This window comes from Crassostrea angulata, chromosome 5 (assembly GCF_025612915.1).
Source record: "Crassostrea angulata isolate pt1a10 chromosome 5, ASM2561291v2, whole genome shotgun sequence".
Classification (NCBI taxonomy): Eukaryota; Metazoa; Mollusca; class Bivalvia; order Ostreida; family Ostreidae; genus Magallana; species Magallana angulata.
In genome coordinates this window covers 9,907,750-9,923,566 of record NC_069115.1, presented here as the reverse complement: position 1 = coordinate 9,923,566, position 15,817 = coordinate 9,907,750, and the positions used below count along the sequence as shown (strand labels likewise).

Below are 15,817 nucleotides of genomic sequence, written 5' to 3'. Positions count from 1 at the left end.
ATCGGTACACAGGTCAATTCGATACCTAACCAATTCGACACCCATCCTCGACACCTACTATTCTGTACCTTTGATCAATTCCAAGAAGTATAAATTCGAAACTTGAACTACAACTGATTCTGTTTACATATTTCTCCTAAACTGCAACAGTTAGAGACGTTTTCATTTTTATTTATTTAATAAATGACAGAACAGGAAAAAAATATATTACACAAAATCAAGATTTTCAAAGATATCACTGACAAAAATAGTTAGATAACAGATATATATAAAATAATATATTTCAACTAAATTCAATATCACATGCTTCAATCTATTCTATAATTTGTTTATAACTGTCATTTTAAACTTTTCAGTGAATATTGAAAATACGTACACACATGATTAATTACCCAAACAGAAAAAATAGCCTACGGGATCGTATCAATGGCTTGTGTGTAAATCATGGTTTTGAGATGATTTCGGTATAGGAAAATTTCACATGCAAATGAGTTAATGGATCATGATTCTCGGGTGATCTGTTAAACTAAACAAATTGCAAGAAAACCATGGTCCTGGTATGATCTGTGTAACTAACAACTCATATCAAAACCATGGTCCTGGTATGATCTGTTGTAACTAACAACTCGTATCAAAACCATGGTCCTGGTATGATCTGTTGTAACTAACAACTCGTATCAAAACCATGGTCCTGGTATGATCTGTTGTAACTATCAACTCGTATCAAAACCATGGTCCTGGTATGATCTGTTTAAGGACAATTATACAATAATTTTATAAAGAAAAAAATGACCACATAATTTATAATTTGCAACAGACAATTATATACTCTTAATATTTGAAATACATTGTCAATTACCAAATATGAAAAATAGTATACATATATGCCACATGAACTGTATCGTTAAGCCAATATAATCTGAATTAGAACACAGGATCAAAGTCTTCCATAATTTAGATGATAATTATACTGTTATTTCAAACTCTTCTACCAATTATTACATGAATTGTACAATTTAAAATATTACGTATGCATTTCAAAACCTAGCTGCAGGTCTGTAGCTCCCGGTCTGAACTAATGATACATGTACAGCGCATCCATGCATTAGTTGCTTGCTTCACTTAATAAATCACTTGATAGTGTATTGTAAATTAGTCTTTATAAAATATTATTTACCTCAAGTTAATAAGAATATATTCCCCCCAAATACTTCCATAAATTCACTTTATAAATATGCCAAGATAGAGCAAGATGCCAACAATAACAAATTTTCCTGACATGTACATCACATTTAGGCTCCAAGATGAACATTCAAAATTTGCAACTCAACTTCCTGTTATGCAGAAATCTTAATTCTTAGTGGTCAGTTTATCTGGCAATTAACGAATCATTTCAAACGCATGCTCTGTTGCCTTCTAAGATATAATAGCACATACCAGAATCACAAGAAAATCATAGGAGACTCAAAACCAAGAAACAAACCACATCAGGATCATACTTCCTTATTTGTCACCTATGATTTGGGTATGATTCATTTAATGGATCATGTCTAAATCATAGAACAAAATCATGAATTTGTGAGTTTGATATGATTTTTAAGTGATTTTGATATGATTTCTTAAGAACAGTTTTTGTTTGGGTAAGCAACGCACACGCGATTTGCAAATTTATTTCTAATAAAAATTATATGTGTGATATGTACCACATGCAAATAAAAATTTTAAGCCGGGTTTTGTATTTTCATGCATCGTTTTAAGAGAAAGAGAACTTTATGAAAAGTAAAATCACGATCGATCCTTCAAGCAATAAACAGGCGTATATACATGCAATGTATAGATATATTCTTTTATTCATAAGATCGGTACATAGTTTAATGCAAGCAAATGCGTGGAAATATTTTTAAAACAACTCAAACTAATCAACTGTATATGCAAAGTTTAGGTCTGGAATCATGCTTTTAAATGCACAACGACCATACAGGCAGTGTCCTTTCTGATATACATGTACTTCATTTTATCAAACAGTATTGTTATGATATTAAAAAATGTACATGTATATTTATAAAACGAAGTATATCAGGAAAGATAACAGAACATTCTTATCGGCTAGTCCTGTATTTATTAGTATTGAAACATCCCTGTGTTTATGATTTCGAACTTTGAACACTGTGATGAACCATATACTGTGAAACCAAATTAGATTTTTAAAAAAATACTCTCTCTCTCTCTCTCTCTCTCTCTCTCTCTCTCTCTCTCTCTCTCTCGCGTGGGCGGTTTCAAGCAGAATATGCACCCATTGCGTAGTCTTAGCTCAAAGGCAGACACATCTTGAGCCATTGCTGAGTGGCCAGCAATGAGATAGCCATACCTACGTCACAATTGCTGTATGACACAACTACCCAAAGTAGAAGCTCTTGTTAAAATGCTTCTAATTTAAAAATATTGTTAGAGTACATTGTGATTATAGATACACGGATAAAGAGTTTCACTTTTAAAAGATTGTTGCACTTGTCTGGTTTTTCACGCCGACCCATTTCCATAATGTCCAGTATAGGTTTGTCTCTTCCACCTGACCATAACGCTTCTGAATGGCGTACGCTATCAGCACCAGCACAGAGAGAGAGACCAATCCAGTCAGAGCTGACGTCATCGCGCTGTTTGTAGACACTTCCTGCTTCCTCTGCGCAATTTTCTTCGAAATCACAGCGGTTCCGTTTTAGAAACAAGGTGTAATGTATTTTTTTTTAAGAATAACATTTTTTACCAGTTTATAAAAGTTTTTAGACACCCAAATTATACTTTGATTTAATAGATCATTCGACAATTAAGGAGGGGGGGGGGGCGGTTTATATTTGAGTTTGTTTGGGGATGGGGGTCCAAGTCATATATTTGACAATTTTTTAATGTAATTTTAATTAAAATAAGACTATAAGCCATACTACAGTCATGAACATGAATAGTACAGAACAAAACACAAACTTATACATGTATATATACATAGGAAGTATTACAAAACGTAGATGATTGATCTATATCTGGGTTCTTAAATTGAATCATATATCATGTACATATTAAATTATTGTTTCTTTGTTCAAGGCATGTCAGATGGTATGTAAGGTTATGATCCCAAGTGCTCTTCCTTAAATTATCAAATATCATAAAAACCATTGAGATCCCAACCTTAATCCAAAGATAGTATTCCTCCTTAGGTCATGTCATCAGATTATTATGGCATGGAAGTCATGACCCTAACGGGTGTCAAAAGGGTGTGGGGTCTAACATTGAACCTTGTAGGAAGAATCGTAGACTCTATTTTAAATGGTAACTTTAAAACGGACAAAGATAATAATGTAGGGTTTTCATAATCATATATTGACTGTTACTGGCAATATATAGGGTTTATTAGATCTGACCTCAGGGGTCATCCCCACCCCCCAGAAATTTGAAATTACCATATATCTCAGAAACTGTTATAGTCATGACCCCTAAACCATATATGTTCATGTTCCTGATGTCAAGGGGCATCAAATGTTATGTAGGTCATGGGCCCTGTGGGTGGTCCTGACCCCCTCAAAAAGCATGCAAGTCCCTTAATATCTTCAAAACAGCTGAGATCCCCACCCTTAAACCATATATATTCTTGTTCCTTGTGTCAAGGGGCATCAAACGGTATGTAGGTCATGGGCCCCGGGGTTGGTCATGGCCCCCCTCGAACAGGAAGTACACGAATATCTCGAAAACGGTTAAGAACCCCACCCCTTAACCATATATAATATTGATGCTTAAAGGGCATCAAAAGATATGTAAGTAATGGGCCTCAGGGTTAAATTTAATTTTTCAAAACCGTAATGCACATCTACATTGATCTATGGAACAGTTCCTATCATATCCCAAGATATGATGTGTCTATCCATTACATTCAATCATAAAAGGAGTTCTAGGATCTCTGTTTTTTTGAAGTGATAAACGTCAATTTTCTGCTACTTTTTGACTCCCTGGATGAAATTTAAATTTTTAAAACCTTACTGCACATCTATAGAACAGTCTCTATCATATCCCAAGATATGATGTGTCTATCCATTAAATCATTCAGAGGAGTTCTGGGATCTATGGCTTTTTTAGAGTGATAAACGTCAATTTTCTGCTACTATTTGACTCCCTGGATGAAATTTAGAATTTTAAAATCTTATTGCACATCTATAGGACAGCCCAAATTGTATCCCAAGAGATGACGTAGCTACCCCAAAAGTTGTAAAAGGAGTTCTGGGAACCATACTTTTTTTGCCAAAAAACGTCATTTTTTGTTGCCCACTGATCCCCTTCTGGAACCTGATCAAATACACACGCAAACAAATTTCCTAATACATTTGAAAAATTTGAATACTCTTTTAACTTTTTTATATAATAAAGGAACTTCTTCGATGCTGTTTGTTTGTATTTAGGGTTATTAGCCGCCTTTTTTTTACTCTTACCAAAGTTAGGTAAAACTGAATGCAACACAAACGAGATATTATGGAATGAAAAACAGTTTTCTTTTTATCACTAGCTTCTTTATATGATTATAAATGAGACTTGGATTTCTTTAATATTGTAATGATATCTTAATCGCGAATGGTTTTTAATAATAAATTTACACCCCCCCCCCCTCTTAATAAAAAGTTAACTGTTAAAATTAACGAATATTCGTTACATTTTGATACAAAGATAAGAACAAAAACAACCATACACTTATTTGGCTGACGTAAATTTTAAATAGTTTATGAAGGAAGAGGGAAGTGTTCCATTCATTACTGTAATACCAGTACAATATCACCATATTATTTGACATATTTGTTTGCGATGGCAGCATGAAACGATGTTTAAAGCTGAGATTCATTGTTTTTCTCTCTGTAGCATGATATTATCAACAATTTTATTTGTCATCTTTAGCATCGATGTTGAATCGCAGGAAGTGTGTAATGAGTAAGAAACTTATATATCGCCAATCCATTGTCAACACATATGATATATTGATGATAACAGTTGTTAAATCTCATGAAGAGATGTTTTTTTTTATTTTTACGTTTCAATAGCACTATCACCGGATGTTGCTATGGATATTTCTGGAGCTACAAGAGTTACAGTTGCGAAGGTAAGTTTACATTATACGTCTCCTTGAAACGCAGGTATCTAATATATTCAATATTTACATTCCACTGATTAAAATATTTGATTGTAATTTTCTTCTATTTTGTATTTCAGCATGTATGCCAGGATACAGTGGGATAAATTGCACAGTTGTTTGTCCTTATCCTACATATGGACACAATTGCCAAGGTTTGTGTGACTGTGACGAGGATATATGTGATGTATCTACAGGATGTACACAAATAACAACAGGTGGGAACATGGTTTATGTATGTCTTTCATATGAATAAGTGAATTAAAAAAAACTGTCATATATAAAAAATTGATTGGATTAGCTTGCTTCTTTTTTGCTGTAAATAAGATATCTTCTGTGAAAAAAACTTTCATAGAAACTGTTACTGTAATATTGACTGTGAAGAGAACATGTGTAATGTATCTTCAGGGTGTACCCAAATAACAACAGGTAAGAACTCGGTCGGTCTAGAATATTGATTAATGAATTTAAAATAAAAAGTTGTATACCATAAAATCGATTTAATTGTTTTGCTTTGTTATTGCTGTAGAAGATATTTTTTTGTGCAAACAACTAATATTGAAGTTGCCACTTCTCACATAATAGAGACAGTTACTTTTGGGGAAAATAAAAAATCCCCAGATATTGCAATGGTTGGTTACATTAATATTATTTTATTAGGTGCTTACGTGATTATTTCTATATACGATCAAAACCGACGAGAAAAGAAAACCAAATTTTCGTCACGTGGTCAGCAATCCACCGGACGCAGTACTGCGTATTAAAAATGTTGAAGGTGTTTCATTTTTCTCTGCTTGATTAATATTTTGTTTGTTAAATTTTTTGAGCTGAAAAAATGTTATATTATTTGTGTCTTTAATGTTATATTATTAAAGTTTTTAAGGTTATGTTGTTATTATTATCTTAAATTTTGAAAAACAATCATCGCACTGAAAAACAAAAACAAAGTTATAAACATGCTGGAATGGACTGCTCTTCAAAAGCTATATCAGCATAAATTGTGTATAGTTCAGTGCAAATAACATTTATTATATCAAATGTTTAAGGTCTGTATCTTTTATCTATCTTTTATAAGACCTAAAAATATTATGATGAGAACAATTGCGGTTTTGCAATATGGTTGACAATTTTTTTCAACAGATCTACACGTTGTTGAAGTTAGAGCGACTTCTATTATAAGTGTGTTTTAAAAACAAAAGTTTTAAATTAAGATATTTTAAACACGCCTTCATATTATAATGGATCCATAAAGTTTAATTAATAAGATATGATTTGAATAAATGTACGTTTTTTGGTTTCATTTGTTTATCAGGTTTATTGGTTTTTTAAAAACGATTTTTGATTTTTTTTTTCTAAATGTTCTTACGTTAAAATTCGACCCAATTGTTGCCCCATCCTACCTCTGGGGATTTTAAATCTTCAATACCTGAGAATGCTAGCATACAAGTGTCTGTTGTTATAACTTGTATCTTTAAAAAATCAAAACTTTTTTGTTCAAAATCGTAAAAAAAATAAAATAAAAAATGAAGAAAGTATTTTGATTATAGTGTAATTCTGTCAACATTTATATCGACAAGTGTCCCGTACCACCTTAGGTTATATAATTTTGAAACATCACTGACTTAGTAATAATATGTAACCAAAACTTTAGGTCATATTCACACGACACAACCACAAAGAGAACCATACTTTTAACTCGGCACCTGGAAGTAAAACAGAGATATTTTACGTAATTAGTAGTTAATATATTTTGCTTATTACGGAATTTAAACTCGTAGTGATGACACTTATATTCAGAGTATAATCTGATTTTCAAGTGTTCGACCCTTATATTGAACTTTCGATGTTATCCAAGGCAAATAATCCAATATCAGTGTATATTTAATTAAAATTCAATTCAAACTGAAAAGTGAAGTTAAAAGTAACAAAAAGTAATACATAACTGAAGCGGTTACCGACCTGATAGCTAACTAAGTAAATAATCTGAGATAAAATTCGGCTATAAAAAGGGATTGAAAATAACAGCTTTGCAAAAATGCATGCTCTGCATATCAAGGCTCGCTAGGTAATTGACTTTTTTTAGTTAAAGGTACAATTTAATAGCCTAAAATTCGGTATTTTCATATTTGTTTGTTTGTTTTTTTTTTTTGTTTTTTTTTTTTTTGGGGGGGGGGGATAGTAGTACGCATGGTTCGAATTATAAGTTTAAATAAATTCTCATGTTAATGCAACATTTATTGTGTATCATCTTAAATTGTACACTTGTTTCGGCTGAGTGCAATTTCGTTTTGTATCGGACTAGAATGTCGCCCTGTATTTACGTTGATGGAAACATGTTACTGATGCCATCACACTTCTTAGTGAGGCTTAGTCGGTGAAATCCGATTACCTATTACAAAAATTGATTACTCCCTTTTTACAAATTAAAATTATTCTTATATTCATACAGTACTTCATGTTAAATTTGAAAATAGCTATCGTGCAGTTCATTCTCCGGTAATTCTTAAATTTAAAGTAAACAAATTTATGAATGAGAAAGGCTTTTGAAAATTCACTATTAGTTGACATCAACTCTAAAAAAAAAAACAATTGGGAAAGTAAAAAGACAATATGTCTGTTCTATGTGCAATACAGATAATCTAGATACCATGAGAAATATAATTCAATACAGATTTCCAATTTACAATTGCCGATCGACTTTTTATTAATATTTTTCTTACTAAAATTAGGGAAATCCATTTCATACTCTTTTTTTAAGAGAAAAAAAACAAATAAAAGATAATAGGAATTATGATAGGAATTAAAAAAAAAGATTACTAGTCTTGAGCAGAATTGAACAATAAACTCATTAGATCTATTATTAAACAAACGACATAATAAAAAGTAGATTAAAATGTCCATGTGTTGGGTTAAAGTCTAAATTGATTGATGAGGGAAAAACGCAATCCAAATAATGTAAATTCCTAATTAAACGCAAGGAAATATTATCTACGTAAAATCTCGAGAAACAAATCTCGCGAATTTAAAATCTCGCGAATTTAAAATCTCGCTTTTATTTCTCTGACATATATAAACTACAAGAAACTATGATTTAAAAAATCGGCATTCGCGATTTATATACTTGCGATTTGATGGAAAATGGTTGAATCGCAGGATTAAGTATATGCGTAAAATAAAAAATCTTCAGTATTTCATCAACCTCGAAACTCAACACTGCTATAGCATTGAATGATTTATTTTTGACGTCGTCGTGTCAATAACTGCCGTCAGGTGAGCAGACAAATTGAATAACGTGCGTTAGCGCGTTATGATAATTTGTCCGCTCACCTGACGGCAGTTATTGACACGACGACGTCAAAAATAAATCATTCAATGCTTATATTTACATTCCCTTACTGAAGAAATCAATTGTATACTTAAATAAATCAATACAAAGTGCAGATCACGGGGGGGGGGGGGGGGGTGAATTAGTAACAGCAAGAACAACTTTTTGTAAAACCGGTTTTAACTGGTTTTCACATAGACTGTTGAGATGAGATCGACAAGCATGAAAAATCCATGATAAATAACTCTTAAAATGTTGCTTGAAATATTGCTTTTAACAATAAACTCAACTGTTGAATAATTATAAAACATGGTGTTTTGTAAACATTCATGAACTGCATTTTTTAACCGATTACATAGCAATTACTGTTTGAGAAGTCCTTATGTAAATTACTCGTAAATTTCATATAGACTGTTGAGATGAGATCGACAACCATGAAAATATAATACATGATAAATAACTCTTGAAATGTTGCTTTTAACAATACAGTCAACTTTTTTGTTGAAAAATTATAAAACATGGTGTTTAGACAACATTCGTAAAATGCATTTTTTAACCGATAACATAGAAATCACTATTTGAGAACTACTTAATATGTAAATTACTCGTAAATCCATGCGCTGTGAATAGGTGTTGCATTTAGAGGCATTTAAACATCACGGAATTTAATGCAAAAACACAGTAGAATGTAAATATATATGTAAACAAACGCCAAATATTGAAATTTCTCTAATACCTCTAAATAGTAGATCTAAATTAATAGCGAGGGCAGCTCGCCGGCGCGCAACGCCGTCGCGAAGCGAGCTCTACCGGCAAGGCGTGTGCAAATAGAAAATTCGGACTATTTGCACATTCATTCAACGAATGTTTTTGGCGTCAGTTAATCGGACCAGTAATGCCTTGTTTTAATCGTCCCAGTAATTCCCTGTAAATATGGTTTCCCATTTCACACTCTCACGAGAACAAGATAAAAGACTATGTACATCATGCGTCGTAAATAAATCAATTCCATTACATAAGACTAACAGAGTTGTCGTACCTTCGAGTGACGTCACAATCGATTTTTTGAACATTGATCATACAGAATTTTTCGGCGTCAGTAAATTTCGACCCACAATGCAATTTATCAATGTCGGACGATCTCACTAGACTTGATTCCTTCTCGCGAGAATCAAAGTAAAACTTTTGAGAAACAGATAAATTGTGTAATTTCAAGAATAGGTAAACAATATACAAATATTGACTGGGGTTGAGGGCAACATTGATTATATTAGCCCCCGAGGGACGAAATATTGCCCGACGCGAAGCGGAGGGCAATATTTTCGTCCCAAGGGGGCTAATATAATCAACGTTGCCCGAAAACACAGTCAACATTTGTTTTGTTATATGAAGAAACAAACCAAAATTAAGAGAATAATTGAAAACAGATCGCCGTAATTTTCTCGGCTCAACAAATAATTCACGATTTCAATTCTGTGCAAAGTTCATTTCCAAAATATCCTCAGCATCAAACGGTCACTGGTGATATTTCGCCGACCGAAAGAATTAATATACAGATGTTCTACCTGATTTTACTTCACAGTAATTCGCAAATCCTTATATCCGTTATGATGGCAAACCGTTGCATTGCGCGTCCGTTGTTTATTTGCCTTGACTGACTGTCTATTATGACGTCACCTTGTTTTGGAGTCGCGAAGAGTTATTTACGTCATCGTTTACGAATCAACTAATCAGAGGCGTTTATTTGAAATAGAGGGAATGTTCTCTAGATATTATTCCTAGCCGGTCAATATCAAAAAAATATTGACTGGTCAATATTTTTCGGACGAGCTAATATTACAATTATTGACTATTCGTCTATATAGAGTTATATAGTGAGAATATACTACTGAATATAACAAAACAGTATATTTCACTTAGTTTTTTTTTCAGGGTTTTTTTCAAAGAGACAGACGACACTTGACCGACGTGAACTTTGACGTCAGAATAAGGGGAAATTACTCTAAGTAGTTATTGTAAATCTGCTGAAATATAAATACCAAAATCTTCTAAAAATCTTGCAAAGCTAACGAATGCGGACATCTTTTTTTTTTAAATACGAAACAATTGTAACTTGCTCACAATTTTTTTATTCACTACATATTTACAGCATCATTCAAAAAATAATTACAAGCAAAATGAAAAAGAAATTCTCAAAATCAGGGAAATTCTAATCCGGGTGAGGAATGGTGAGTGCGTAGTATGCATTTAGCTCTTTAACTGCTCAATGGTATCTTTATTTTCACATCTATTACATCCTCCCGGGGGATGGGGGGGGGGGGCTCCAAAACTGTTTTTCTTATATGATCAGCAAATTGTTTTTTATACGTAAATTATATATTTTTTTTAAACGGGGGGGGGGGGGGGGCTCTATGATAAGTCAATTTTTTATATGTAAGTTTAAGAAAAATGTCTGCTGCAATAAAAGAGGAAATAAACTGCAATAAACATTATGTTAAAATCTTTATTATTCAACAACATTGTATCTGAGATAAATTCTATTTAAATAAATAAACAATCTTATAAATTACGAATAATGAAAATTTACTAGGAAAAATAGGCATGTTTATATTTTATTTTACATTCAAATTCATTTACGTTACGTTGATAATTTTATTTTTATTGATTTATCATAATTCATTATTTGATCACATGCTGCGCTCGCCCCAACGGTCGCACCGTAAATCATATTAGCACTAAATAATTGTCTCTTTTCATTATACCCGCACTTTCTAAAAAAAGTTCGGGTATATTGTTGTTACTCTGTTCCGTCCGTCCGTCTGTCACGTTTTACTTTCTAAAACTGCTCTTACATCTTATAAACCAGCAATCTGAACTCTTAGAGTTTGATTTGGGGTGTCATGTTGTTTTGTAAAAAGGTTTCAAAAATTCTCTGGTAGTCCTGGGGGTCAAATAATTGATAAAAAATGATGTTTTTTCACAAAAAACCTTCTTCCTCGAACTCCTCCTACATTTTCAACAGTAGACAAATCAGCTCTTGGAATATGTTTTAGGGTATCCTATAGATGCGCAATAAGGTTTCAGAATTTTCAATATTGTCCTGGGGGTCAATTAATTGCTAAAAAATGACGTTTTTTTTTTTTTTTTTTTTTACAAATAACCTGGTTTCAAAAACGTCATTGTCTTTTTGCAGTCGCCAAATGAACTTCTAGAATATGATTGGGGGTGTCATATTGAAGTGTGATCAGGTTCCAGAATTTTTTTTTTTATTTAGGGGATCAGTGGGCAACAAAAAATGGCGTTTTTTTTTGCATAAAAAGTATGGTTTCCATAACTCCTCTTACAACTTTTGGGGTAGCTCCGTCATCTATTGGGATATAATTGGGGCTGTCCTATAGATGTGCAATAAGATTTTAAAAATCTAAATTTCATCCAGGGAGTCAAATAGTAGCAGAAAATTGACGTTTATCACAAAAAAAACCCCCATAGATCCCAGAACTCCTCTTATGATTTAATGGATAGACACATCATATCTTGGGATATGATAGGGACTGTTCTATAGATGTGCAGTAAGGTTTTAAAAATTTAATTTCATCCAGGGAGTCAAAAAGTAGCAGAAAATTGATGTTTATCACTTCAAAAAAACAAAGATCCTAGAACTCCTTTTATGATTTAATGGATAGACACATCATATCTTGGGACTGTTAGGAACTGTTCCATAGATCAATGTAGATGCATTGCATTACGGTTTTGAAAAAATAAATTTAACCCTGAGACCCATTACCTACATATTTTTTGATGCCCTTTAAGGATCAAGAATACATATGGTTAAGGGGTGGGGATCTCAACCGTTTTCGAGATATTCGTGTACTTCCTGTTCCAGGGGGGTCATGACCGTCCCCGGGGCCCATGACCTACATACCGTTTGATGCCCCTTGACACAAGGAACAAGAACATATATGGTTAAAGGGTGGGGATCTCAACTGTTTTGAAGATATTAAGGGACTTGATATTTGAGGGGGTCAGGACCACCCACAGGGCCCATGACCTACATAACATTCGATGCCCTTTGACATCAGAAACATGAATATATATGGTTTAGGGGTCATGATTATAACAATTTCTGAGATATATGATAATTTCAAATTCCTTGGGGATGGGGATGACCCCAGGGATCAGATTTAATAAACCCTATATATTGCCAGTAACAGTCAACATATGATTATGAAAACCCTATATTATTATCTCTGTCCGTTTTCAAGTTACCATTTAAAATAGAGTCTACGATTCTTTCTACAAGGTTCAATGTTAGACCCCACATCCTTTTGACACCCGTTAGGGTCATGACTTACATGCCATAATGATCTGATGCGCCATGATCTAAGGAGGAATAATATCTTTGGATTAAGGTGGGGATCTCAGTGGTTTTTATGATATTTGATAATTTGAGGAAGAGCACTTGGGATCATGACCTACATACCATCTGAAATCCCAGAACGGGGTAACCAAGAACGCGGATTGACTAATTAACAAAAAAATGAAGGACGAATTTATCATGCATCGCAGGCAGATACCTTGGATTGGACAACAAATAATACAAAAAGTTAGTAAATAAAATTAAACAATTTATGGGATTTTAGTATTAATGGAAAGAATGGAATGAACTTTCCAGAATGGGGTGTCCAGAAACGGGTTGACTAATTGACAAGTGTAGGGCAATTTAAGGTCGGATGCTACACCGAAATTTTAATTTATGGATCGTTAGAGTGTCATTTCTGAATGAAACAAGATTGCGTTGTTCAAAGAACGATATATGCTTTTAATTTTTTTTTTCATCTAGAATAAAAGAAACAAGCTCTGGTTGTGTTTTTTTTAAGCCCTTGGTTTGATATTTTACGTAATTATCAATTCATTCTACATAATTTATCGAAGGAGCAACTCTTTTTATTAAATTATTCAGCCCTTTAATTTATAACAAAAGGTTTGTTATGTTCTGTAAAGGGTATGCCCTTGTAAAAAGCGGATTAAGGCTTAATGTCTCGGGAACATTTGAAACGCACAGTTGATTCTGATTATCCTTTAAATCTAGCAGCATTTTCCAGTTTTGCTCATTGTTTGACACAAAATCGAGAGTTACAAATAAACATAAAATCATAGGTTTCAGTCTTGTAAACTTAGGGCTATAGGGTGGTATGAGTTATACATTTTATGTCATAAAAAATAAAGAAAAAATATATTGTGAAAGTGGGATGCAATTTGCCTTCATAGGCTCGTGTGTTTTAGTACCGTTTATATCAACAACAAAATAATAATAATGATAATAATGATTTAAATCAAAGGCCGGAACGGCCACAAAGGCGTCGAGCTGACATTTTCTTTTATATATATATATATATATATATATATCATTAATTTGAATTTCTGTACTAATAGACGTATAACAAATAATATTAGAATAAATCAAAGTACTGAAGTACTGAGGGGAGTTGATTTTATCGATAATCATTTATTCTAAAATCAACTTATCTTGCATGACAATTAGTTTCTAGTCTGTATTTGAATTACGCACTTTTTTATTATGATTTTTTAGACTTTTCCAACGAGAATTTCGAGAAACCCCATATGAATCATGTTGTGTAATACATGTATTTAAAGATGTATTTCAAACTATATACGAGGGTTGTCAAAAAAGTTCGTGGACACATGTACTTTCATTCTAAATAACGACGCTATATTTAGAAAAGTATTAAAATATTTTAATATAGACTATAATAATGCATGTGTATAAAATTCAGAACAATGTACATTCTCATAATGTAGTTAATACTACAAAAACATTGCCTGTACAGGCCGCACGGCCCAGTCTGTCAGTAACACGAGATTTTTATAACGTCGTACGTAGCGCGTTGGTTTCTGTTACTTTTCAACGTAGTCACCTTTGCACTGCAAACACTTCTCACACCTTCTTAGCCATGAATCGAACACATCCGAATACCATTTACTGTCGATTTTAGATACAATGGTTCGAGTAGCATATTTAAGTTCATCAGAATTCTCAAATCTTACTCCTCTTAGCTGTGATTTGATGAAAGGAAAAATTGCAAAATCCATCGGAGCAAGATCCGGACTGTATGGCGGGTGTTCAAGAAGATTGAATCCTAGGAGTTCGATTTCCAGACACGTGGAAGCTGCCGTATGTGCAGGTGCATTATCTTGGTGTAGGATGATATTTCCAAGGTCCACAGCCATGGCAGGGCGTTTTTTCTTAATTGCCTTAACTAAGTCGCGGCGTAACACCTGTAATAAATAAAACTAATGTTTCGTTTGGTACACTGTATGTGGCTTTAGAATATGTGGGTTTATTAATATATATAGCAATTAAATAAATCAAAATTAAGATTAGAATGACCGGGTATTAAATTTATGAATTACAATATGCTAAATGTAGCGAAATGGACGTTTTTAAATCTGTAATTACAATTTAAATGTGATGAAATTGGTAGTTCTCTACCTTGGAGTAGTATGCAGCATTCACCGTCTGACCGGAGGGTACAGCGTGGACCAAAATCATTCCGTGCCGATCAGCAAAGAATATGTACATTTTTTTACCCATGGATTTCGCAACCTTTGCCTTTTTCGGTGCTGGTGAACCCCGGTGTTTCCAAATGCTGGATTCTGTTTTTGTTTCTGGATCAAAATGATGCAGCCAAGTCTCGTCCGTAGTAATGATTCTGTCAAGCCACTTCTCTCCTCCTCTTTTGAAATTCTGTATGAAAGCCTTACTTGTCTGTATTCGTCTTTTTTTTTTTGCTCATCGGATAAAAGTCTGGGCACCCATCTTGCGCAAACACGACTCATACAGAAGTCTTCAGTGAGGATATTAAAAACCGAAGATTTGCTAACATCTCTTTTTGACGCGACTTCTCTTAACGTCAGACGTCTCTCCTTCATGACAATGTTATGAATGCGGGATTTCGTTTTATCGTCACAAAGCAAAGGCCTTCCACCTCTTTCAACGTCTTTTAAATCGCAAACTCCATCCGAAAATCGTTTGTGCCACTTGTAGACTAGTGATCTTGATATGTGTCGATGCCTTTTTGTGTTCTCCATCATTTGTTTCGTTTCGATAGGTGTTTTCCCCGAGTCTATGCAGAATTTAATGATGGCGCGCTGTTCCATGCGATCCGCCGACGTCGCTTTTTCTGGCGTTTTCAAAGACATATATTTACATTCTACTGTGTTTTCCCATTAAATTCGGTGATCTTCAAATGCCTCTAAATGCAACAAGTAGTCAAAGGTCAAATTGACGAGTTTTATTATGACGTCACAAA

The 15,817-nt window shown here is 33.4% G+C and overlaps 1 pseudogene; it reads left to right on the top strand.

Moving 5' to 3' along the window:
* The first annotated feature begins 4,855 nt into the window (after positions 1 to 4,855).
* On the top strand, positions 4,856 to 5,959 carry LOC128183765 (multiple epidermal growth factor-like domains protein 10; annotated as a pseudogene).
* The last annotated feature ends 9,858 nt before the right edge of the window (positions 5,960 to 15,817 follow it).